Genomic DNA, 27,288 nt, shown 5'->3' with positions numbered 1-27,288 from the left:
ACTAATAACACTGACTATCATTGCTATTATTATCTTCTAAGAATAGAGTTTTAAAAAGCTAGTGCTTAGAAAGAAATGAAGTTGGTCAGGCACGGTGGCTCACACCTGTAATCCCAGCACTTTGGGAAGCTGAGGCAGGTGTATTGCTGGAGTCTAGGAGTTCGAGACCAGCCTGGGTAATATGGCAAAACTCTGTCTCTATAAATAACACAAAAATTAGCTGGGCTTGGTGATGTGTGCCTGTAGTAGCAGCTACTAGAGAGGCTGAGGTGGAAGGATCGCTTTGAGCCCAAGAGGCCAAGGCTGCAGTAAGCTGAGATTGCACCACTGCACTCCAGCCTGTGTGACAGAGTGAGACCCTGCCTCAAAAGGAAAGAAAGGAAGAGAGTGAGAAAGGAGGGAGACAGGGAGGGAAAGACGGAGAGGAGGAGAGAAAAAGAAAGAAAAAGATTATATTTCTCAAGACTAAATGATTTCCTCAGCATTCAAATACTTCTTGGGAACATCTATGCAAAATTACCAGATGAAAAGAAGGCGAGGTTGCATAATTTCTATTTGAGGTCTACATTTTCCAGCAAGAATGGTCTTCAACTGGATATGGAAGAAGAAGCCAGGCAGAGTGTATGTATCAACAAGAGTATGTTAACAGAAAGGGAAGACACAGTTCCTACTTTACATGCATTCAAGTCTCCAGATCTCTACACTAGGTGGTATCTCAAGACTTTTTGCAGGATAATAAATGCAATTGTTTGGAATAAAAAGATTTGTTGGAACAATGAAGATCTGAAATTATTCTGAAAAAGAAGCATATATAAAGATAGAGATATGTTTATTTAAACAAATTGGCCATCTAGATTTTTCATGGATTTTATTGTGCTTTATAAAGCACACAGTTTACTTTGATGCATTCTTATGTAGAATATTTAATTATTTAAGCCAAATAACATGTTTCTAAAGCCAGTCAACCATTAGTAGTTATCATCCATTACAAAAATTTGTTCCATCATTCTTAGGACTGACAAGGAGGTCAGTGAAACTAATTCTTAATCATCCAACAAGGTTTTGAGTACTTATTATGTGCCAACTGAACTGGGAATATAAAAATGATCTCTTTTTTATATGGGGAGGTACCCAACTATGTGAGCAGGTTGGAGTTCAAAACATAGTTTGACATACTAAGCATAGGGGCAAGAAAACTGCTGCAGAAGCAAAAAGATAAATTCTGAGTCAAAAGGTAAAAGAAACGGAAAGGTTGTAGGGGTAGGGTTGATACAAAAACTAACAAGTTATATGGCACCACAAATCAGAATGGGCCTCCAACAGAGCAGAACAGACTTGGGCTGTAAGTACTCAGTAAAGGAGCACTTATAGGTGCTAGCTGAAAGCTAACTGAAAACTTCAAGTTTTGTGATAGTCTCTCATGGCTGATCCATAAGATTTGCATAAAGATGTAGGAGATGTGGCTGAAAAAGCTATTGAGGATCATTAGTAACTTTGAGTACCAGAATAAGAGTTTGAATTTAATTATATCATAACCACTAAAATAGCTATGATTTATTGAGCACATACTATGTGACATAATCTTTACATGCATTATCTTATTTAATTCTCACCATAACCCTATAAGGAAGGGAAAATTATAACCTCTGCTTTACAAACTGAGGCTTAAAGATGTTTATTCACTGCCCATGTTCATAAAGCTGGTTAAGTGTTGGAATTTAAATTCAAATCCATAGCTCTCTAAATCAAAAACCTGTAGCCCAAATGACAAAGCTATACTCCTTCGACTGTGGAGAAAATTGGGAGCAATGAGAATTTTTAAAGGGGGAGATATAATCAAAACTACATTTCTATAAGACAGAATACAGTGGATATATGGGCAGTGGATTTCCTGGAGAAGTGAAAAATTGAAAATGACAAGACTAGTTAGAAAGCTATTAGTTCAGGTGAGAGACATGAAGACATAAATGAGGGCCATAGTAATAGAGAAAAGGGGATAGATAAAGACACTGGAAGGGGAGAATGAAGAGAACTTAATGTGTTAGTTTTCTATGCTGCATAGCAAGCTAATGCAAGTGTAGTCACTTAAAGCAACATACATTTGATATCTCACAGTTTGCGGGTTGAGTCCCGGTGTGACTTAGCTAAGTCTCTGCTCAGGTCTCACAAGGCTGCAGTAAAGATGTCAGGTGGATTACATCCCTGTCTGAAGGTTTGACTAGGGAAGAATCTGCTTCCAAGCTTAATTGGGTTGTTGGCAGAATTCTTTCTTTTTTTTTCTTTGTGGTTATATGACTGACCTCCCCATTTTTCTTGGTACTTACTGGCTGGAAACACCTCTTAGCTCCTAGAGGTCACTCTCATATTCTTACCCCGTGCTCTTTTTTCTGATAACATTACAGTTTATTTCTTCAGAACCAGCAAGAGAACATCTGCTCCTCCAAATGTCTGAGCTCAGGAAAGGCTAAATCCCTCTTTTAAAGGGCTGATTAGGTCAGGCCCACCTAGGATAATCCACTTTGATTAAGTCAAAATCCAGTGACTAGGGACCTTAATTACATCTGTGAAATCCCTTTGCCTTTGCCATATAATGTACCCTAATCGCTAGAGTGACATCATCATTTTCACAAGTCCCACCTACGCTTAAAGGGAAGGAATTATTTTTTTTTATTTTTTAATTTTTTATTATACTTTAAGTTCTAGGGTACATGTGCATAACGTGCAGGTTTGTTACATATGTATACTTGTGCCATGTTGGTGTGCTGCACCCATCAACTCGTCAGCACCCATCAGGTATAACTCCCAATGCAATCCCTCCCTCCTCCCCCCTCCCCATAATAGGCCCCGGTGTGTGATGTTCCCCTTCAAAGGGAAGGAATTATATAGAAAATATTATACCAGGTTGCAGGAATCTTGGGGACCATCTTAGAATTCTGCCTACTACATTCAACAGCTGGTTTGATACAAAGAGAAAAAAAAAATAAGTCAAAGTTTTTAACCTGAGTAATTTAGAGGATGGTGATAATATTAACTGAGATATGACACATAAGAGGAAAAGAGATTTAATGAGAAAGATTATGAATCTTGCTTATGAGTATTCATCTTGCAGTAACAGTGGTACAACCATTTATCCTAAACCAATTTCATCCATTTGTTTCAACAGTACCTAATATTTAATTAAATGGTATGGAGAAGAGGGGTTTCTTACATCTGAAAGTAATTCTATCATAATGTACATAATTATTTTTATGTATAATGGCCATGAACTTGAGAAACAATTAGCAATCTATTATGTTTTAGATTCATGTCTTCTTCCTTTAATCCAGCAACCAGTCACTGAGATTTTTTTTTAGTTGTTTTGATAAATGCTCCTTTCAAGCTCTGTTATTTCTGAGAAATAGCCAAACATCTTTTTCCTCCAGGAATGTTTATTCTAAAATATACCCAGTAATAGTTGAATGAGTTGTTAGGCAAGTAGATAAGTGAAATACCCAAAATAACCAAGGCAATATTAGGGTTAGGACTAATAAAAATTAGAATAAATAATCTAAACTCTCATTTTAAACTATCTGAATTATCCCATGGCTTTTGGGTTAAGGCAGATCACACATTCCATGGTACGCATGGTAAAATACAGAATGTTATTATTGCTTGGAAAAGTGTAGAAAATAAACATTTACTGGGTGTCTTCCTAATGCCAAGTCTTATGCTAAAACTTTCACATATGCTATGCTATCTCACTGCATTCTAACAACTCTGAAATAGGGATAATATTAGCATCATTGTTTTAATAGATAAGGCAGTTGAGGCTGAGAAGTTAAACATTTTACCCAAGCTAAGATGTAGGAATGGCCAGGTTTCCAACCTAAATATATCTTATTCTTTATACCTTATTATTTCCACTATTATTCTCTCTTCGATTCTCAGATTAGTTGTAACTTCCTCTAAGAAGCCTTCCGTAACCACCCTCTGGGGCTTCCAAGACTATGCTAGATGTACATTCCCACCACCATGTTTTCCCATAGCAACCAATTAGTGTCAAAGTTAAGTGCTCGAGTTCTAGGACTGCACAAACAGGATTCAAATTCCACAGGCTAGGATTCAAATTCCAACTTTACACTTGCTAAGTTTATGAACTTTCAAAATTGACCAAGTCTCAAGCTTTTTCAGTAAAACAGGAATAAAAATAGTACCTGGCTCAAGGGATAGTTGAGAGAATCACCTAAGAAATATACCCCTATTATTGTTATCATTATCACCAGAAGATGTATTCTACTTATTACACTGTGTTGCAATTGCCTGTTTACTTTTCTGTATTCCATACTGGAATGTAAAATCATCCCTGGAACACGGGCTACATGTTGTTAGTTGTGATTTCCCCAGAGCCTAGCACAGTGCCTATCTGGCACACGGCAAGCACTTGAAAACCTCTGCTGAGGGAAGGAATGAAGAAAGGAAGGGAGGGTGGGTCAGAGGAAGATATGACACTTCCCATTAAATGGATGTTCTTGTTTTTCCCTGGCATAATCTCAGCAAAGGTATGAGAATGCATGCAGATGAAAATAAACCATTACTTCCCTTGATTATATTTAAGGATCAGAAACCTTAGAAAGTGGAGTTTGTTATGACATCCTTAATGCCAGGTATAATCTAGAACTCCTAATTGTTCAATGGTCCCTGGAAAAGGACAAAGTCCAGGCAGGCTTTTAGTAAGTGAACATTCTCTCTCTACGAGAAATGAGCATCACCCTTACCCCCATAGCCTGCGAATAAATGCTAAATGTGAATGACTTCCACATAACTTCAAACCACACACAGGACAGTCCCTGCTCCCAGCCAACCACTAACTCCAGGGCTGTTATGAAAAATGCCCAAGGCTCCCATTTTTTTAAATTTAATTTATCTCAGCTACGCCTGTTTCCACTTTCTCATCTTCAGCTGGTAGCAGACTAGTGCCTGTTTTTATTCTTCTGGTGGAAACAGTACATTTAGATTTAACTGTATCTTATTTGCACCCATTTGAAGCCCTACATACAGGAAGAACAAAATATCCAAAAAGGTGTATTTAATTCATATAGGGTCAAGCAGTCTGGGCACTCATAGGCCATGACAATAAAAGAGGATTCTTCATATTTTTCACATTTCTTATAATATAGGCAAAGTGACAGGTAAAAACGCAAATTAGGCAGAAGTAACCACAGAAAAGGGAGATGAATATAAAGTCGAAGAGCCCTATTCATTTGTGATGCAAAAATCCATTATTAGGAACAAATCTTCTCTGACAGTCTTGTGGATGCTGCATAATTCAGTGAGCCCAACTGTACTTAGGAAGTGATGGTTAAATATTGAAAATCTGATTGGAAGACGGAGGTGGCTTCCTGCTCTTTCCTGTAATTGCCTTGTCTGATTTTTCTCATGAACAATGTATCACTGGAATTTTTGACTATGATAGAGTGCACCTCCTGAGAGTTCTGCCCTGAAGGCTAGGACTCCAACTCTGCAGGAGGTATCCGATGGAGAACTTCATATATCTCCTCTACACCTGTCATTCCTCTTCCCTCGTCAAGCCCCAGGGTGTTGTGTGGAACTTATGAGCCTCTCCCCAGCCCATCTCCCTTCACCCTACCACCTCATGCACATTACCACAGCCTAATGAGTTGGAGAGGCAGAGCCAGCCCAGGCTTCTTATTACAATCACATTCCATTTTCTTCAAATAAACCCTGCTCAGAACAAAGGCTCCTGGTCACAGCCTTTGTTGTGAATGTTTAATCATAACATTTTGGTGGGACCCAGAATATCATGATGGTTGCTTTCCAGTAATTTGTGATATACATGCTTAGCAGATGATGTAACCGCATATTGCTGCTGTGCTTTTTGCTCCATTGCTTCATGTGGCGTAGTTTTCTATGACCGTATACTCCACAAATGCAAACAGATGTATTTCCCATGACCTTAAGCCCAACAAACAGAGTTGTTTTATGTATTTCCCAGTTCACATTTTTGAGGGCTTCAAAATGCAGTCTCCTAAGGTCTTTCAATACTTGTGCTTTTCACGCTTTTAACCATGTTAAGCATTTCAGGAATGTGATAACACTAATAAGATATCAGAGCAAGAAAAATAACAAAAAGCATGTAGTCTCCAACCCTAAAAAGTTTATTTTAAACATGTTCGTTTCCTTTAAGCTTTGCTTTCAATTAACTGACTAAAATGATAGAAAAGAGCTTTGTGAAGTTAAAAATATTAACAAATGAACACCCAAGAGAAAAACATCTAGAGTAAGGTGATTTGAAATGCTGATGTGAAAATCTACCAAAGAGAATTCATAACACATTCTGAGATCACTGAACAACAAAGTGGGATTTAACCTAAAAGAGTTAAAATGGTAAAGTCTATTAAAACCATCCCACCTCAAATGTTACAGTTATCTCAGCCATTTCTTGTTTTGTGCTTTTTTATTTTAGAGTTTAAAGAGACAAAAATAATTTTGAATAGCTGGGAGTGTCCCTTATTTGTGCCTGCTAACATAAGCATTTTTCTAATGGATCCTTACCATGTGGTGTAGTGGTTTAATCACACTGGCTTTGAAGTCAGACAGGTTTGAGACTAGAACATTTTTAAAAATTTGTTACAACTAATTTTTTAAAATTATAACTCTTATTTTGAAATAGTTTTAGACTCAAAAGAAATTCCATATATAGTACAGAGAATTTCCATGTACCTCTCACCCAGCTTTTCCTAATGATAATATCTTGCATAACCATAGAACGTTGTCAAAAGTAAGAAACTGACATTGGTACATATAATACAATAACAATAACTGTAACACAATAGTACAATACTTTATTTGGATTTCACCAGATTTTGTGTGGACTTCTTTTGGGGGTATGTGTGTGTGTATATAGTTCTATGATTGGTGTAACCACCACCAGTCAGTATACAGAACTGTTTTGTCACCACAAAGAAACTCCCTTGAGTTACACCTTAATGATCATATCCTACCCCCAATCCTAACCCCTGGCAATCATATATCTATGCATCATTGATTTTGCCACATCAATAATATTATATAAATGTAATCATACAATATGTAACCTTTTGAGACTGGCCTCTTTCACTATGCATAATTCTTTTGAGATCCATCCAAGTTGTTACATGAACCAGTAGTTAATTCCATTTTATTTTTGAGCAGTATTCTATAGTATAGATGGCCCACACTTTGTTATTCTATTCATCAGTTGTAGGACATATGGGTTGTTTCCAGTTTTGACCGGTACAGTATAAAGCTGCTATAAACATTCATGTACAGGTTTTTGTGTGAACATAACTTTTCATTTCTCTAAGATAAACACTGATGAAACAGATTTCTGGGTCCTGTGGTGTGTGTATGTTTATAGGAAACTGCCAAACTATTTTCCAAATTGTTTGGAAATGTTAAATGGCTATGCCATTTAACATTCCTCATCAGCACTTGGTACTATCAGCAATTTTTATTTTGGTTATTCTAATAGGTGTGGTAGCACATATAGCTTTAATTTGCATTTTCCTAGAGGCTAGTGATATTCACTATTTTTTCGTATACTGATTTGCCACCAGGATGTCATCTTTAGAAAAGTGTCTGTTCAAGATTTTGACCATATTCTAATTGCATTGTTTGTTTTCTTACTACTGAATTTAGAGAGTCCTTTATATATTCTGGATGTAAGTCCTTTATTAGGTCTGTAATTTGCAAGCATTTTCTCTCAGTCTGCAGCTTGTTTTTTCATCTTTGTAGCAGGTTATTTTACAGAGCAAAAGACTGTAATTGTGATAAAGTTTAATTTACCAGTTTTGTTTCCTTATTAATGCAGGGCAGAGATGGAAGTCAGGGTTTCACACACAGGCTCCACCAGAGAGGGCAGGGCATTACTGCAGGACAGGGGTTCAGGGTTGTTATGGACTGAATTATATCCTCCAAAATTCATATGTTGAAGCCCCTAACCCCCAATGTGATTCTATCTGAAGACAAGGTCTTTGGATAGGTAATTAAGGTTAAATGAGGTCATAAGGGTAAGACCCTAATTTGCTATGACTGGTGTCCTTATAAGAAGAGCAAGAGACATCAGACATCTCCCTCTCCTCTGCCCTCCGCACATGCACAGAGGTAAGACACAGTGAAGGCAACTGACTGAAAACCACAAAGGAAGGCCGCACCAGAAACCAACCCTACCAGTACCTGATCTTGGACTTCCAGCCTCCGGAACTGTGAGGAAATACATTTCTGTTAAGTCACCCACTCTGCAGTCTTTTGTTATCACAACCAGAGCAGACTAATGCAGGGTTGGAAGTCAGAATTCCACCCATAGTCTTCAAAGGGGAAGAGCACCCCCTCCTTATTGCAAGGGGCCTGGAAGAGAGGGCTCTGCCCACGGACTGTATTTCCTACAGTGCCTATCAAGGTGGAGGATGGGGCATGACTTGCTGTGGTACTCACCCTGAGAGCAGGCAGGTATGGTTAAAGGATGTGACTTACTGGGTTATACTTTTCACAAATAACTTTTCACAGTTCTTTGGCTAACGAGCCCAGGATTTTCTCGTGGCTTTTTTTTTTTTTTTTTTCTGTGCCTGTTTTCAAGTTGTAGGCTTCTCCAGCGCCAAAGTCAGGACAAATAAGAGGCAAGAGAAAAACCCAGGGAACCCACCTCCAGGCAATTCCTCAAGTCCCTAAGCCCCTAGCCATCTACATTCTGTTCTCTATTTTTCACACATATTTTGTCCAGAGTTTTTTGTTGTGATTAGTGGAAGCAGTAAAATGGCATGTTGTGACTTCATCTTGTACAGAATTGGAACCCACAACTGGTTAGGAAAAACAAAAAACTTAAAACTAAAAGCAACATTCTTGGGGGTTCTAGAAGTTTCTTTGATTGGGAGAGGAGCCATAGGATTTATTGACTTGATCTGATATAGAAGATGGTATCCTGGATTTGATAGGTTTAGCTCTTGTTTCAGTTTTTGTGTGACCTTGGGCAAATTATCTTGTCATCCCACATCTCAGTCTCTTCATCTGTCACAGACATAATTGGACTAGATCTTGATAGTAAATAGGTTTCATCTCTTGGGCCAATAAAATACAGTAGGAAAGCTTTATTGAGAAATATGTAAGACCATGATTAGGCTTAGTGAGAAGGAACATTGTATTTAATTAGCAATGCCTGCCTTGTGCATAAGATCATGGTAGTATACCTGCTCTGTTTTTATTTCTGTACCAGGGGATCTCTAAGGACTTTTCCAGGTCTAAAATTGTATGATTCTAATACAAGAAGAAAATTAACTTGAATATATAGATATCCAAAATGAAGGCAAAAGAAATGAGAAATTATCTTATGAAAAGTGAAAATAACCATATTAGGAATACAGGATGAAATACTTGGAAAATATTTTTTATCTGGTCATCCTGCCAGCCATGGGAAAAAGGAAAACTCATTGATTATCTAATTCTCTTCCTTTCTTTTTGCTTCTTTTTTTCCTCCTTTTCTACCTCCTGAGGTACTGATAAAATTTTCTATACTCCTTTTTGCTTTGTGAATTCAGAAGCTATGGAGAATATTACTCTCATTTTAATGGTTATTCTTAAGTTTAGAAATTATAAAATATGTATTTCAGTAAGTTTTAAAAATATGTACTTTATAATTTTAAAACTATATCCTTTTTTAAGTGTTTTTCTTAGGAGAGTATAAAGTCATTCAGCATCAGTATCTCTTTCTGTCAAACAGGACAAAGATGTTAACACATTAAGTAACCATTGAAGACTCACCTTCTCTTCTATTATTGAGGTTTAGCAATTTGTTTCACTTTTTAATTGGAAAAAAAAAAAACTTATCCACTTAAATTTTTTTGAGTTTCCATTCAACTTTTTAAAAGTTTTTTTGATTTCCATAGGTTATTGGGGAACAGATGGTGTTTGGTTACATGAGTAAGTTCTTTAATGGTGATTTGTGAGATTTTGGTTCACCCATCACCAGAGTAGTATACACTGAACCCAACTTGTAGTCGTTTATCCCTCAGACCCTTCTTACCCTTTCCCTGAGTCCCCAAATTTTATTGTGTCATTCTTACGCCTTTGCATCCTCATAGCTTAGCTCCCACTTATGAGTGAGAATGTACGACGTTTGCTTCTCCATTCCTGAGTTACTTCACTTAGAATAATGGTCTCCAATCCCATCCAGGTTGCTGCAAATGCCATTAATTCATTCCTTTTTATAGATGAGATAGTATAGATAGATATACACACACATATACATATATATACACACATATACACACACACACACATATTATATATATCTCACAGTGTCCACACATATATATATCACAGTTCCTTTATCCACTCGTTGATTGGTGGGCATTTGGGTTGGCTTTACATTTTTGCAATTGCGAACTGTGCTGCTATAAACGTGTGTGCAAGTATCTTTTTATCTTTTTTCATATAATGACTTCTTTTCCTTTGGGTAGATAACCATTAGTTATCCACTTAATTTTTAAGTTTCTCTACTTGGTTTTGTTTCTTGCATCTCAGTCTCCCTCCTTGAGTTCGATTTTCTTCTTGCTAAACTACAGCCTTTATAGTTCATTCAATAATAGTTTGTGAGTGGAAAAGTCTCCTAATTTTTGTATGGGAAAAATGTTTTATTTTACTAGCAGTGATCACAAGATTGGAAATCAAACTCATATAACACAATAGGATTTAATCTATCATTAAAATATTCAGATTTATAAAAGTCAAGAAAAACAGCCTTATTACTACTTGGAGGTCCTAAAAGAATATGTATACACAGCTTCTTGTATCTCCCCTTACCTACACAGGATGTATTCAACATATATACGGTTTCACTTAGCACAGAGAAGCTACTGCCTTAGTTTCCCACCTCTCTTATATATTGTTCCTGTCATATAGGCCCGAAACTTGTATGCCCATGTAGAAAAATCTCAGTCCAGATATGCTCTCTCTAATCAGGAATTTCACAGTAAACAAGACAGATTATTAGCTCTTAGCATGCAGTATTCCATATTTATCTTTTTTTTTTTTCTCTTCAGACATAGTTTCGCTCTTGTCACCCAGGCTGGAGTGCAATGGTGTGATCTCGGCTCACTGCAACCTCCGCCTCCCAGGTTCAAGGGATTCTCCTGCCTCAGCCTCCTGAGTAGCTGGGATTATAGGTGCCTGCCATCATGCCCAGCTAATTTTTACATTTTTAGTAGAGACAAGGTTTCGCCATGTTGGCCAGGCTGGTCTTGAACTCCTGACCTCTAGTGATCCACCTGCCTCAGCCTCCCATAATGCTGGGATTACAGGCATGAGCCACTGTGCCCGGCCTTCCATATTTATCTTAACTCAGTAAGCATTCAAGGAAATGGTGTTGTGAGAACTGATGTTTCCTTCCCAGGAAAGCCTTGTTATGTTTACGTACCTGGCCTGATGTAACCTTTTACACATAGGTGGTTTTGCCAGTCATGTAATTCTAGATTGACAGTGGCTTTCCTCAGCAATTTGTAGATATTGCTCTATTGGATAGTTGCTGATTGGAAGTCAACTGTCTGCCTAGTAGCCATCTTTTTTTTTTTTTTTTTTTTTTTTTGAGACAGAGTTTCACTCTTGTTGCCCAGGCTGGAGTGCAATGGCACAATCTCAGCTCATCGCAACCTTCGCCTCCCAGGTTCAAGCAATTCTCCTGCCTCAGACTCCCTAGTAGATGGGATTACAGGCATGTGCCACCACGCCTGGCTAATTTTGTATTTTTAGTAGAGATGGGGTTTCTCCATGTTGGTCAGGCTGGTCTCAAACTCCTGACCTCAGGTGATCCGCCCACCTCGGTCTCCCAAAGTGCTGGGATTACAGGCATGAGCCACTGCGCCCAGCCAAGGCCATTCTTTAAGAATCTGATTTTTTCTTCAAATAGTTTTTTGTTTTGCTTTGTGTTTTATTGTGGTAAGAACATAGCATGAGATCCACTCTCTCAACAAATGTTTATGTGCAAAACACAGTACTGCTAACTATAGGCACAATGTTGTACACCTGATCTCTAGAACTTATTCATCTTGCGTAACTAAAACTTTATAACATGTTCTCCTTATCTTCAAGTTTACTAAGACGTATCTAAGTATGCATTTATTTTCATTCATCCTTCTTAGAACCTGGATTACATTTTTCATCTGAGGACTTGTGTCTTCAACATTGAAAAATGCATAGCCAAGGTCTCTTCAACTGTTGCTACTTCACTCTTTTCTCTCTTCTTCTGGAGCTTTTGCTATACTTAACTTTCACCTCCTCAATCCTCCTTCCCTTTCTCTGAACTGCTTTTTCACAATGCCTCAGGTCTATTTTTTTGATTTACTAATTCTCTCTTTGCTTTTGCCTTTTCAAAAGTTTATGCCATGTTATTTCTCGAATTTTTAATAAGCTATTTTTAGATCTGCCTGTTATCATATCATTTTTGCATGGTTTTGTTCTATATTTTCTTAGTCTTCATTATGAATTTTTTCTTTTTTATCTTATTGGTGAAAGATCATAAATGTCTTATTATAAAGCATTTTTCAGATTGTATAATTATTTTCACTTCATCTGAGAAGGAATTGATGTCAATAATTTATCTTCGTGGCTATTTTTAGTATTTTTTCTTCATTAATTATGGAATTTAGATTTTCAGGTTTGTCTTGGGTAGGAGGAAGCTTTGTCAATTATTTAGGCTTTTCTTCCTCTATCTCTTTCCTCCCTTTCAATGGCCTTCAGCCAACCCTGTTAGGATCCCAAATTAGAAATAAATCTTATATTGTTATATCGGTATTCCTGCCTTCTTGGGATAATTGTGACATTATCACTCATCACTGAGCCAGAAGGCAGCTTCACAGAAGCTCTGGCTTCAAAACTGTAGCTTCATCTTTACTTCCTTTCTTGATATTCTGGTAGTATTAGACAGCAGTTTTTTGTTTTTGTTTTTGTTTTAAGCTTCCTTTTATGGAGTGGTACTCCACCTCAGACCCTGATTTCAAACGATGATCCAATGTCTGGTTGCCACCTGCTTGGCACTTTTAGATCCTGTCACCCTGTGAGTGCTGAACTCCTAATCATCTCTGTCTGCCTACAGTGCTACAGCCCAGCAGACATTCATCTCCAGCCCTACTGCTTTGCATTTCTGTTCTTTTCTAGTCGAAGACATATTTAGTTTGTTCCTTAAAGTGTTATTGTCTTTTAAATTTTCTCTTTTGTTATTTTATCTACAGTTACTATTATCTAAAGAAGAAGAGGGGTAGCTCAGATACTGAAACTTTGTCTTGAACAGAACTATAGTAGTTCTCATTACCCCTACCCAATATAAGCAGCATACTACTTCTTTAGAAATATTTTTTTTTCTCAAAGACACATTGAGTAAGACAATGGACAAATACTTGGGGAGGGAGGTGATTCTTCAGAAGCAAGCATCTTTTTATCAGTCTTGCACAAAATCAGAAAGCACAGGCTGGGCACCGGTGGCTCAGACCTGTAATCCCAGCACTTTGGGAAGCTTAGGCAGGCAGATCACGAGGTCAAGAGATCAAGACCATCCTGGCCAACACTGTGAAACCCTGTCTCTACTAAAAATACGAAAATGAGCTGGCCCTGGTGGTGTGCACCTGTAGTCCCAGCTACGCAGAGGCTGAGGCAGGAGATTCACTTGAACCTGGGAGATGGAGGTTGCAGTGAGTGGAGATTGTGCCACTGCACTCCAGACTGGGTGACAGTGTGACACTCCGTCTCAAAAAAAAAAGAAAGAAAAAAAATCAGAAAGCACATTACTTAAATGTTATTCACTGATGACATTTCTAATGGAATTAGAGCTGTAGTCCAAACGAATTTTTAACTTGTAGTCCAAACTTAGAGACTGAATGATTAGCTCCAAATATCTCTCAAATATCACTCTTTTTAGCTGAGCTTCTTGGATAGGGCTGAATATCAGTCAGTCCAAGATTGAGCTCTTTAGAGGAAGTGAAGACGTTGTGTTGATTGAAAAGAGATCCATATGCTTTGGGCATATGTTTTAGACTGTCAGGTGGCGAGGCTGACATTCCGTTATGAAAATTTAGGAGCCTGACTTGTATTCTCACCCCAGCAGAAGGCCTTCCCACCTCCCCAGTGAGCCATAACAGTGCCTGTGAAAAAGCTAAACTTTTTATTTTAAAAAAGCTTCAAATCCTCTCAAAGTCTTGGTAGAAACCTCACTTGAGGTCTTCCATAGCATAGGAGGAATTTTCTAGGAACCAGAAGGAAGATACTGACAAGAGAAGATCTTAGATCAGGAGTATCAAAAGGAAAAGACACAAGTTATCCTGATTTTCCTCTTTATTTAAATTGGTGCATATTCAACAAGGACCTTCTGTGTTCCCATCTCATCCTCAGTTCTGAGGATACTAAAATGATGGTCATTTGGTTCCTGTCCTTGAAGGATTAGATCAGAACAAGACAAGAGGCAGAGAGACAAGCCAGGAAATGACTAGTCATTGTGAGACATAAAAAGACTAAACAAAGGCAGCAAGAATGTAGAAGAGATAAAGATTTTTAAAATATATTTAAGAGACAGAATCCTGATAGACTGTAGAGTAAGGAAATAGGAAGAATTTATAACTCCAGGATGACTTCCACATCTTTTGCTTGTGTGACAGGATTGATTGGTGGGGCCATTCATTAGTACAAAGGATATGGGAGGAAGAAAAGGAAAAGGAGCAATAAGATAAAGGTTTTAGGTTTTAGACAGATTGAACTTTAAGTGTTTTGATAACATCCAGGTGGAGGAATTTAGTGGAAGCTAGATATATGCTAGATTCTAGGACAGAAACTAGGAAGTTATCAGCATATAGGGATATAGAATAAACACAGACAGAACCTTAGAGGAAAGACTAAAACAGAGTTATCTTTTCTCATTCCATCAAAAATTATTAATCAGTTGAGATAACTGAATAAAAATCAAAGAATTAGCATTTTAAATATAATGAAGCCCCGGGATACCTACCTACTCTTCTTTACTTTTGTAGTACCTTGGAATTGGCCCAGCCATCTCAAGTACTGTAAAAGAACCAAGCAAACTGTGAGAAGTTGGATTTAGAGCTATATTCATTTCCTGGAATACACAACTGATAGCAGAAAGTTCAGCCTGACAGAGAAATCATAGAACCTCTCACAGAGGTTCCTGCCTAAAATATCAGAAGACAATGCAAGTCCAAGTTAGCAGTATCTTCTATTGGTGGACAAAGACAAGAGACATAGATCCTAATACTGAATTCCCCTAATTGCCTCATAGTGGATAGTCAGGAGGCAGTAGGGCCCTAGCCATCAGGCAAAAATAGGAAAATAGAACTCTAGTGCTCTGGTGGGGTTAGAAGAAGACCCAGACAGGAATCGGGAGACCACAAAAACAAAGAAGCAAATCCATGATCAGACTTGTAGTACCTAGAGCCTGGAGGCTGAGTGTCAGAGAAGAAGTATGAAGCGCCTGATCCACTATCACGTTTTATCATTTCTACCTCCTCAATAGTTCTCAAATCCATCACCTCTTTGCATTTTCACTGTTGTTCCTTTGGTTCAGGCCACCATCACCTCTTCTCTGAATTACTGGAACAGCCTCTTATCTGGTCTTTGTCTCCAGTTTGATTTTCCCACCCTGAATTCACTTTTGTCACTACAACTGGAGTGACCTTTGCAAAGTATAAATCTGATCATATCACCCACTTTTCATTTTAAAACCATTCCTTGAATGATTTTATAAATGAGATAAAGAACTGACAATCTTTTTCTGTAAAAGTCCAGAGAGTAAGTATTTTTGACTTTGCAGGTCATACCATGTCTGTCATAACCTCAACTCTGCCAGTGTAGTATAATAGCAGTCATAAACAATCTATAAATAAAATAGTTGTCGCTGGGTTTCAGTGAAATTTTATTTATAAAAACAAGTAGATTTGGCCCCTGAGTTAGTTTGCTGACCCGCGGACTAGAGGAACAAAGGACTTCCTCTATTTCTGTTGTGCCATTTGTACTGAAATCCTAGGTATCAAACCCTCAGAGAAATTCCATCATTGGGAGTAAGTAGCCCTAGTACAACTGGGAAGGCTAGAAGAGTGTAGTAACAGCAAGTCTGGGCTTTCCACAAGTATATATGCTGGTTCTCTTACATCAGCTGCAGCTGTGGGTGTAGAAGTGCAGAGATGATGGCTGGAGAAGAGGCCAATCTCAGTGAAGTGACAGAGCCATCCTCAAACCTCAGGAGATTCTGTCATGATTCTATTCCATGTAGAAAGCAACCTATCTCAGCCTTTGAGCCCAACAGTAGCAGTGCTGATATGACCAATGGAAATGAACAAACATAACAAGGGGTTCAGGAGCAGCGAGAATAAAGAAAGGCAGTGAAGGGTTTATGCGAGGTGGGAATGAACAAAGATAGGCACAGAAAAGCAGTGAACCACAAGGAGAACAGAACATGGACAATGGCATGAAACTCAGAGAAGAGGAGAAGAGGTGGAGAAACTCAGGTAGGAAGAGCCCAAGGGATCTATTCCATCCCCATGGAAATACCCAGAAATAGCTGGATGATACTTTGAGTGGGGCCAACTTTCAAGCCACAATAATTTGTAGAGCAAAAGGAGTTGCAACTGTGTTTGTTGTCACAGACCAATGAGGCAAGAGGTAGAGGGATTATATCCATAATGGCTAAAAGCTCCCAGGAATTCAGGAGTACACTGAAATGAATTTGAGTTTTATTCATCATAACATCTATATTCACTTGGAAAGTCATAGCACGTGAAAATGCAGAACATGTTATTTATTCATACTAAGACAGGTGTGCAACTAGGTTGATGTACTTATGCTAATTTTATGTCCTCCTTTCCCCACCTCCCACCTCACCTGAGAGGCTCAAAGGTTGGTACCATTTGGTGTCAGCAAAGGTCCAAAGAAATGCGTGTTGATCCTATTTAGGAAGAAAACTGCTTGTGAGTGTGAGATCCAGCTAAATAAGTAAAATATTAGCCCTCACAGCCTTCAGAATCTGGCCCCTGCTACATGTTTAGCCTCATCTTACACTAATATCCATGTTGCTTTTCCTGCTCTTGCCCTACGGGTCTGCTTTGTGTTCTTAGGAACCACCATTCTCTCTCATTCCTCAGGGTCTTGCAAGTGCTATTTCCTCTACTTGGAATGCTGTCTTCCCCACCCATACACCCCCACCTGTGCCTAATATACTTCTAGATATCCTCTAGATCAGAGAGTTCTGTTTTAGATCTCAGTGGCCTTGTGAGATAGTAGGAAAAGCCCTGATCTATAAGTTGAAAGAACTCATTTCTGGTCCTAGATCAGCTTCCATCTAGCTGTGTACTTTTGGGTTACTTTACCTTCTCTGAAAATTAACTTATTCAGAAAAACAGAGCTAAAAATATCAACTATACCCAATCCAGAGAGTAGTAAGAGAATTACACAAGATAATAGGAAGGACTTTGAGTAGTATAAGGCACTATATTTGGAAACCTCCACAGAGGCCTTTCTGTCGCTCAACCTAGAGCTTTCCTCTCAGCCTGTTCTTCACATTCTCTTTTCCTCTTTACTGTAGGCACCAGAAATTCAACTTGCTTTCCTATCCTGCAATAATTTTCATCACTCACTCAATCCCTCGAAATCATGTTGCTCAAGACTGGCTGCTCTCCCTACTCACAATAATATTTGATGACCCAAAGCACACATGTTGTTTGACTGCTAATTACCACCAGGAAACAAAACAAGCAAACTTGGTGTTGTTAATCCCAGAACTTTGGAAATATTTTATACTTCTCTTCTTCATGTTTTATTTTTTAAAATAACTGACACACCCTTAGACTTCTGCCTTCTAGCTTTCTTCTCAAATATGAAACTCAATAAAACTTCCTTTTCCTTCTGACTCTGATGTTACCCAAATCCCTGAGAACTCTTCCACAAGGATGCTCCTCTTCCTAGACTAAGAATGTCACCCACTAAGAAAGGTCATCTCCTTGTCTTAGGTATAGTTTGTAATTTGGAAGCCTCCAGCTTAGGTGACTCCATGGAACCTCAGCCCATATAAAACTGATCTGAAAGAAAAGAGAAAATACATGGCCCAAGTGCTGCACACACACACACACACACACACACACACACACACACACACACACATTGCTAAATGAACATAGTGCTCTTTCCAGCTGACTCCAAATCAACCTCAGAGTTCTGTTCAATCCAACGCTTCAGCCAGCTTCATCAATCAAGAGCTTGCAAGTAAGATAAAGACAATTAGTTGCAAATACCATTGAGGAAGAACCTTTCTCTAAAAGTTCACTCTTAAAGGACTAGGGTAACCTTTTATATAAAGGTTGTGCCAGAATTGGAAAGTGCCCACAACCCTGTAATTTATATGTATTCTGGCTCCCTGCAGTGACATTCATTTCAGGTCGGTAGACTGCTTTAAGCAAATATTCATTAAATGGAACAATTCTGTTCTAGGTAAAAATTTACAGGCTGGAATGGTCCTTATGAGGTGATTCAGTCCTTCCTCTGAAGCAGTTGTGTACTTTATTTTCTAGGTGCTAGAAACCAAGACTTTTGCAGCCACAATTGGTAGCTTACACAAATCTTTTTCCATCTTCTTCCTTGTTGGTAGAACCAGATTTCATTTGGGTATGTATCGGTTTTCTTTGCTCTGTTTGGGTAGCATGCCCATTTTGACTGGTCGGTCCATGCTCCATCCATTGTTCAATATTTTGAAGATCACTCTCCAGTTGTTCATCCTCCATACAGCTATGTGCTCAAGGGAAGGTGCTCCTTCTCATTGCCAAGAGTGAATGGCAATGTGTCCAAGTCAAAGTGATCTCATTCCCCTTGCCAGTGATTGGCTTATGGCTCTGTGTTTTGCATATAACATATAGCTCCATCTTGGCCAATGATATGGGAGGGGAAGTCTAGTGAGAAAACTTCTTGAGTAAATGTCTTTCATCTTAAAAGAGAGACTCAAGGGACTTCACAATAAAGTTGGCAGATTAAATGATTAAATACATGTATTTACCACTGGTTCCCCTCAAAACCCCACTAAAATAATAGTATTATTTCCTTTAAGGCATAAATTTGTAAAAATGAGGAAAACAGGAGGGGAGAGAAGACCCAAGAAAGTTGAATGAGCTGAATGTAAGCCATCCATGGAGAAAGCTGAGAAGCAACTAAATTTCACAAGAATGCACCAAAGTTAGCCAAAATGTTGAGTACAGCACATAGGAAAGACAGAACAGAACTGTATCCCTGATGACATCACGGAGACAGCCTAAAACCGTGCTGGTCTCCACACTTCATGTTATGTGAGATAATAAATGTCCCTAGTTTACACTGCTTTCAGATGGCTTTTTTTTATTTCTTGCAGTCCAAATCATCTAATTGATACAGAGTCTCGAGTTCTTTAAGAAAAAATGGGGGTGGGGTGCATGGCACGAGGTCTGGGAAGACGTGAATTAAAGCAGCTCTCGTTAGTCACGTGAGCACTCTTGCTCATTTTTCTCTCTCTTGCATCTATCCAACCTCCACTAGTCATAATTTCTTCTGCTTGTTCACATTACCTGCTACTTTTTTCATTTCAATTTTTAATTTTTGTGGGTACATACTGGGTTTATGGGGGTATATAATGCATATATTTATGGGGTACATAAGATACTTTGATACAGGCATGCAATGCGTAATAATCACATCATGGAAAATGCAGTACCCGTCCCCTCAAGCATTTATCCATTGTATTACAAACAATCAGTTATACTCTTTTAGTTATTTATAAACATACAATTAAATTATAGTTATATTCTTTCAGTTATTTATAAATGTACAATTAAATTATTGACTATAGTCACCCTGTTGTGTTATCAAATAGTAGGTCTTATGTCTTATTTTTTCTATTTTGTCTGTGTGTGTCCCTGCTACTTTTCTAAGCAAATGGCTGGAGACAACTCCCCTCTATTTTATGGCTTCCTTTCAACTTCAGCTCCCATCATTAAAATGCATTTTCTCTAGAGTAATTTATTGAAAAGGTAAATAGGATACGTGCAGTTCATTTTTAATGCCAGGCTACATGATGTCTCTGATCAGTTTTCTAATTGGTTTTCCTTCATTACAATTCCCATCCCTGGTCCAGTCAGCACATGTTGTGGGGGAAAGAAAGGTGTATCAGGGTTGTGGTGATATAAAACTACTTCCCTAGACTCACCCACTGTGGGTAGGAAGGCGTCATTTCTTCTTAGAATAGGCAGTAGAATAGACTGACTGAACCTCAAAGAACTGGTTACCTTATTGAAACATCAAAAAAAGGAAGAATATACAAACCCCATTCCTTCTATGTTATCTCACAGCAAAGGTATTTTAAAGCCTAAACCACAACTTCCTACTACAATCATTTTCTCTTGTGGCCTCACTGAAAATGAGATACAGCAACTTCTTACAACTTCATAGTGTCCATTCTGGAAATATTATACCCTTGAGTAGTCTCATCTCCAGGCAAAATCATTCCATTTCCTTACACTATCATTTTAAGGACTAAGGAAGAAAATATCTCACTTATCACATTTATACAACTTATCTCCACAGAATGAATGCATAGATTAGTTTTTGTTCAACAGTAATGAAAGGCACTATGCAAATACCAAAGGCAATATTTTAAGTTATGGCATTTTTATTCACGAAGTATGTATTGAATATAATTTAAGGATGCAAAATCTTTGGTCCTTGCATTGATCACAAAATACAAAGGTCATTTCCTGTGCGGGGGCCAGAAATTTATGCTGGATGATAGAATAATGTATTAGTATACATATAGATATGCAGTACATTATAGAGAAATATACCTGGATAGAATTAATGTGCCTTTAAGTGTTCATAAACTTTATAGTAGCTTAATGCATATGTATCTATTTCCAGATAAAGCTAATGTGCCATGTGTATACATATGTACACACATACACACACAGAGATTTAAGTGTGTATTGTGTGTATATATGCTGAGAGAGAAAAAGGAAGAACATGGCATGTCTTTACAGACATAAAGACTTAATGTATACTACAGACACATTCACATTATAATGTACCTTTAATACATTTTTTTCGGGGGGACGACAGGGTCTCACTCTGTTGCCTAGGCTGGAGTGCAGTGATGTGATCATAGCTCACTGCAGCCTTGAGTTCCAGGCTCAAGCAATCATCTCATCTCCAAGTAGCTGGGACTATAGGCATGCACCACTATGCCGGGCTAATTTTTGTATTTTTTATAGAGACAGGGTTTCACCATGTTGCCCAGGCTGGTCTCAAACTCCTCAAGTGTTCCACCTGTCTCAGCCTCCCAAAGTGCTGGGACTACAGGCATGAGCCACCACTATTGGCCTTTTAATACATATTTTAATGTGCCTTTAATTCTAACCCTATGGCAGCCCAGCAAAAATATAAAATTGGCCTAGCAAGTTAGGCTTCTTCAAGTATAGGAATTTTCTCATTAATAGCCTATATGTTCAGTCTATGGTCAGTAAAACTCATGTTTCTTGAGTACATACCAAATGCTAGAAATGGTGCTACAAGATTTTCATCTCTTTTAAGGATGAACCAAGGAAGGTAGTCTCTAAACAAACATGGTCAAATCTTCTTATATGTCCTTCTCATATTTTGTCTTTCCTCACCATTCAAGCTGCCATCATCCCAGGCAGACCTGGTCACCTTACACCTGGGCTTAGCATTTGCATTGTTCTTCTATCTTCTTTTCTCCAGCACTTTCCTCTGCCACTTCTTCCTTTTCTACAGTAAATGCTTTATGGGATCTCTGTCCATCAGCCTGTGAGTTTTGAGAGGCAGAAATTATCTTCTTCCCTACAGTTCTCCCCAGTTTCATCACAAGAGATAGTGTTGGTGGGAGGCCCAGAGGGAAATCACTGGGAGAACATTACCTGGGCAAACTAAATTCTACCTTTCCCACTCCGTGTATTCTTGGATAAACTGTGGCAAGCTTCAACATCTGGGAAATGGCACAAGTAAGTAGATGACCTCTTAACTTTATGTGTCAACTTAACTGGGGTAAGAGATGCCCAGATAGCTGGCAACACATTATTTATGGGTGTATCTCTGAGGGTGTTTCCAGAAGAGATTAGCATCTGAATTGGGAGACTAGGTAAAGAAGATCACCCTTACCTATGTGGGTGGACATTATCCATTCCATTGAGAGCTCACATAAAACAAAAAGGAAGAATCAGGACAAATTATCTCCTTCTTTAGCTGGGACATCTATCTTCTCCTGCCCTGTGGCCCATGAGGAGGCATGCTATATTCCAAAAGAACTACCTAACCTTTCTAATTTACACAAGCAGAAATTTAGGGAACATGTGTGTGAATTAAGGGTGTGGGATAATGAAGGAAGGAACATAATGTTGGATCAGGTAGAATTTATTGATGTGGCCCACTAAGCAGAGATTCTTCATTTAATATTACAGCGTGGGAGTTAAGGCTCTAATAATGTGGTTGATTGGTTGGCTGGAACACAATCAAAAGATGGCCCATTGTAAGCAAATTGGAAATGTCGGCTCTCCCGAGGTTTAATGTAGAGGAAGGGATTCACAGGCTTAGGGAGATTAGAAAGAGTGGATTTATAATTTATGATATATTCCCCAACACTGAGAAGATCTAGAAGACACACTTTTACCAATACTTTAAGAAATAAATTACTAAAGGAAGCCCCAGTATTCTTGAAGAACTCTGTGATTACTCTTTGTAGGCCAGACCTTAGAGTGGGAACCACGGCCACTTAATTGGAAAATCTAAATGCAATGGGAGTAATTGGATCCAGAGTGGTGAGGCCAAGTGGCAGCATTCCACAGTCAAAGGCAAGGTGGGCGTAGTTACTGTGTTAGGTGGCAGAGTCAAAGCAGCAATTAGAATAGTCTGACTCACACAGATCTGTGGCGTGGGCTAGTTAATCATGGTGTTCCTAGAAGTGAAATAGATAGGAAGCCTATTAAATTTTTACTTGATCTGTATAAACAGAAAAGTTCCAGGTCAAATGAACAAAAGTTTAACTTGAATCATAAAATCAGAGAGTCAGAGCCCCTCAATCAATTTTCAGACTTGAGCCAGTTTACAGACCCAGAAGCCCTCAAATGAAATTTTATACTGTGAATCTTTCTCCTAGCTTTCTCCCAAAGGACCTACAGAATTTTAGCAGGGTAACTGTGCACCAGGGTAAAAGATATAATCAGACCTTTGGGGGACCATTGAACACTAGATCTGAACTGACACTGATTCCAGGAAACCCAAAATGTCACTGTAGCCCCTCATTCAGAGTAGGGGCTTATACAGGTCAGGTGATCAATGGACATTTTAGCTCAAGTTCATCTCACAATAGGTCTCGGAACCATCTTGTAGTTATTTCACAGTTCCAGAAGAAATAATTGGAATGACATACTTAGCCACTGGCAGAATCCCCACATTGGTTCCTTGACTTGTGGACTGGGGGCTATGATGAAGAAGCCCAAGGAGAAGCAGTTCCTAGAATTACCTCCACCTCAAAAAACAGTAAATAAAAAGCAATACTGCATTCCTGGAGGGACTGCAGAGATTAGTACTACCATTAAGGACTTGAAAGATGCAGGGGTGGTGATTCCCATCACATTCCCATTCAACACTCCTATTTGGTCTATGCAGAAGACAGATGGAGCTTGGAGGATGACAGTGGATTACGGTAAGCTTAACCAAGTGGTGACTACAATTGCAGCTGCTATACCAGATTTAGTTTCATTGCTTGAGCAAAGTAACACATCCCCTGTACCTGGTATGTAGCTATCATCTGGCAGATGCCTTCTTCTCCATTTCTGTCATAAGGCCCACCAGAAGCAGTTTTCTTTCAGCTGGCAAGGCCAGCAATACACCTTCATTTTCCTACCTCAGGGTTATATTAACTCTACAGTTCTATGTCATAATTTAGACAATGTCAAGCACACAGGGATCTTGATCACCTTCCCCTTCCACAAGACATCATGCTGGTTCATTATATTGATAATTGGACCTAGTGAGCAAAAAGTAGCAACTACTCTAGATTTGATTGGTAATCATTTATGTGTTAGAGGATGGGAAATAAATCCAACTAAAATTTAGGTGCAACCTACCTCAGTTAAATTTCTAGGGGTCTACGGTGTGGGCATGTTGAAGTAGCCCTTCTAAGGAGAAGTCTAAGTTGTTGTACCTGGCCTCTAACCAAAAAAAAAAAAAAAAAAAAAGAGGCACAATGGCTAGTGGGCCTATGTGGATTTTGGAGGCAATGCATTTCTTATTTAAGCATGTTATTCTGGCCCATTTACTAACTGACTCAAAAAAATACTACTAGTTTTGAGTAGGTCCCAGAACAGGAAAAGGCTCTGCAACAGATCCAGGAGGCTACATAAGCTGCTCTGCCACTTAGGACATATGATCTAGCAGATCCAATGGTACCTGAGGTGTCAATGGCAAACAGGGATGCTGTTTAGATCCTTTGGCAAATTCCCATAGGTGAACTGCAGTTTAAGGCTTCAGGATTTTAGAGCAAAGCTATGCCATCATCTGCAGGTAATGATTCTTCTTTTGAGAGACAGCTCTGGGCCTGCTACTGGGCCTTAGTAGAAACTGAATGCTTGACCACGAGTCAACAAGTTATTATGCAACCTGAGCTGCTTATCATGAACTGGGTATTATCTGACCCATCAAATCATAAAATTGGGCATGCACAGCAACACTCTATCATCAAATGGAAGTGGTATACATGTAATTGGCCCAAGCAAGCCCTGAAGGCACAAAGAAGTTACATAAAGTGATCCATGGTCCTCATTTCTGCTACTGCCTTCTCTCTTCCAGTTGCACCCATGGCTCCATGGGGAATTCCCTACAGTCAGTTGACAGAGGAAGTGAAGACTTGGCTATGGTTTACAGATGGTTCTGTGTGATATATAGGCAGTACCCAAGGGTGGACAGCTGAAACACTATAACATCTCTCTGGGACATCTCTGAAAGGCAGTGTTGAAGGGATATTCTCCCAGTGGGCAGAATTTCAGGAAGTGCACCTGGTTGTGCACTTTGCTTAAAAGGAAAAATGTCTGGACATGTGATTATATACTGATTCAAGAACTATAGTCAATGGTTTGGCTCGATGGTCAGGAACTTGGAAGGCACATAATTAGAAAATTGGTGACAAGAAATTTGGGGAAGAGATATATGGATAGATCTCTTTGAGCAAAAAATATGAAGATATTTGTATCCCACAAGAATGCTTGCCAAAAGGTGACTTTGGCCAAAGGGTATTTTAATAGTCAAGTGAATACGACAACCTGTTCTGTGGATACTAATCAGCCTCTTTCCCTAGCTACCCCTGTCATCACACAGTGGGCTCATGAACAAAGTGGACAAGGTGGCAGGGATGGAGGTCATGAATGAACTTAGCAACATGGACTTCCACTCACCTACGCTGACCTTGTTATGACCAGTGCTAAGTGCCTGATGTGTCAGCAGTAGGGACCAACACAGAGCCTCCAGTATGGCACCATTCTCCAGGGTGATTAGCCAGCTACCTGGTGGCAGATTCATTACACTGAACCACTTCTACCATGAAAGGAGCAGCATTTTGTCCTTACTGGAATAGACAACAGTGCACATGGATTTTCCTTCCCTGCACACAAAACTACTGTCCATGGATTTACAAAATGCCTTATCCACCATCATGGTATTCTACACAGCATTACTTCTGATCACAGCAAAAGAATTGCAGCAATGGGCCCATACTCAGGGAATTCACTGGTCTGACCTTGTTCCCTACCATCCTGAAGCAGCTGTCTTGATAAAATGGTGGAATGGCCTTTTGAGACTCAGTTACAGCTCCAGTTAGGTGCAGTGCTTGGGCAAGGTCCTCCATAAGGCGCTATATACTTTGAATCAGCAACCTATATATGGTGCTGTTTCTCCCATAGCCAGAATCACAGGTCTAGGAATCAAGGGGTAAAAATGGTTGTGGCAACATTCACTATTACCCCTAGAGACACAATGGCAAAATTTTTGCTTCTTGTTTCCATGACTTTATGCTCTACTGGCCTAGAGGTCATAGTTCTAGAGGGAAGAATGCTTCCACCAGGAGATACAACAACGATTCCATTGAACTGGAAGTTAAGACTGCCACCCAACCATGTTGGGCTCCTAATGCCTCTATGTCAACAAGCAAAGAAGGGAGTTACAGTGTTGGCTGGGGTGATTGATCCAAACTACCAAGGGGAAATTGAACTACTCCAACACAATGGAGGTAAAGAAGACTATGTGTAGATTACAGATTTCTTAAAGAGTTTCTTAGTATTGCCATGTCCTGTGATTAAGGTCAATAGGAACTACAACAACCCAGTTCAGGCAAAACTATGAATGGCCCAGACCCTTAAGGAATAAAGGTTTGGGTCACCTTTATCCTGTGGTAAAGAACCACAACCAGCTGAGGTGCTTGCTGAAAGCAATGAGAATACAGAATGGCAGTAGAAGAAGGTCCTTATAAATATCAGCTACAACCATGTAACCATTTACAAAAATGAGAACTGTAATTGTCCTGCATATATTCTTCTGTTATAAATATATTTGTGCATGTGTGTATGTGTAAAGCAAGTATCTTTGTATTCTTTCCTATTCCCTTATCATAGTAACAAATGACTTTACATCCATATTTAAATAGTGTTAATTTTACATCATAGTATTTAAGTTACAGGATTCCAGGAGAAGAGTAAACATCACTCAAGGATTTTACCTCCTCTTTGAGGGAAAGGATTAGTTTATTTTTGGTTGCATACAGGTTAGTTGTATGATGTTACATGGATTTTGACCTTGTTATTTTATTTACTTGGAGATTAAGTATGGTTTAAGGATATATGCATAAGTGCGGAGTTGACAAGGGGTTAATGAACTTGTGATGATTAATTTTATGTGTTAACTTGGGCTAAAGGATGCCAAGATAGTTGGTAAAACATTATTTCTGGGTGAGTCTGTGAGAGTGTTTCCAGGAGAGATTAGCATTTGAATTGATAGACAGGGTAAGAATAATCACTTTAACTAATTCTTACCTCACAGGGTAAGAATAATCACCCCCATTAGGGTTCCCAATCTGTTGAGGGCCCAAATAGAACTAAAAGGTGGAGAAAGGAAGAATTTGCCCTTTTCTTTAGCTGGGATATCCATTTTCTCTTGCCCTTTGACATCAGACCTCCTGATTCTCAGGTCTTCAGA

General features: G+C 38.9%; 1 long non-coding RNA gene across 1 annotated transcript in view; it reads right to left on the bottom strand.

The window, feature by feature from the left end:
• LOC103877592 overlaps positions 1-19,677 on the bottom strand; it is a 99,899-nt gene extending 80,222 nt beyond the window's left edge. The window contains exons 1-2 of the long non-coding RNA XR_001894879.3: positions 16,906-19,677; positions 15,020-15,072 (exon numbers count right to left, since the gene is read on the bottom strand). This is a non-coding gene — a long non-coding RNA (uncharacterized LOC103877592). The remainder of the gene's footprint in view (positions 1-15,019; positions 15,073-16,905) is intronic.
• Between the last annotated feature and the right edge of the window lie 7,611 nt (positions 19,678-27,288).

The sequence above is a fragment of the Papio anubis genome, chromosome 12 (assembly GCF_008728515.1).
Source record: "Papio anubis isolate 15944 chromosome 12, Panubis1.0, whole genome shotgun sequence".
Taxonomy (NCBI): domain Eukaryota; kingdom Metazoa; phylum Chordata; class Mammalia; order Primates; family Cercopithecidae; genus Papio; species Papio anubis.
This window is presented reverse-complemented; position numbering and strand designations above follow the sequence as displayed.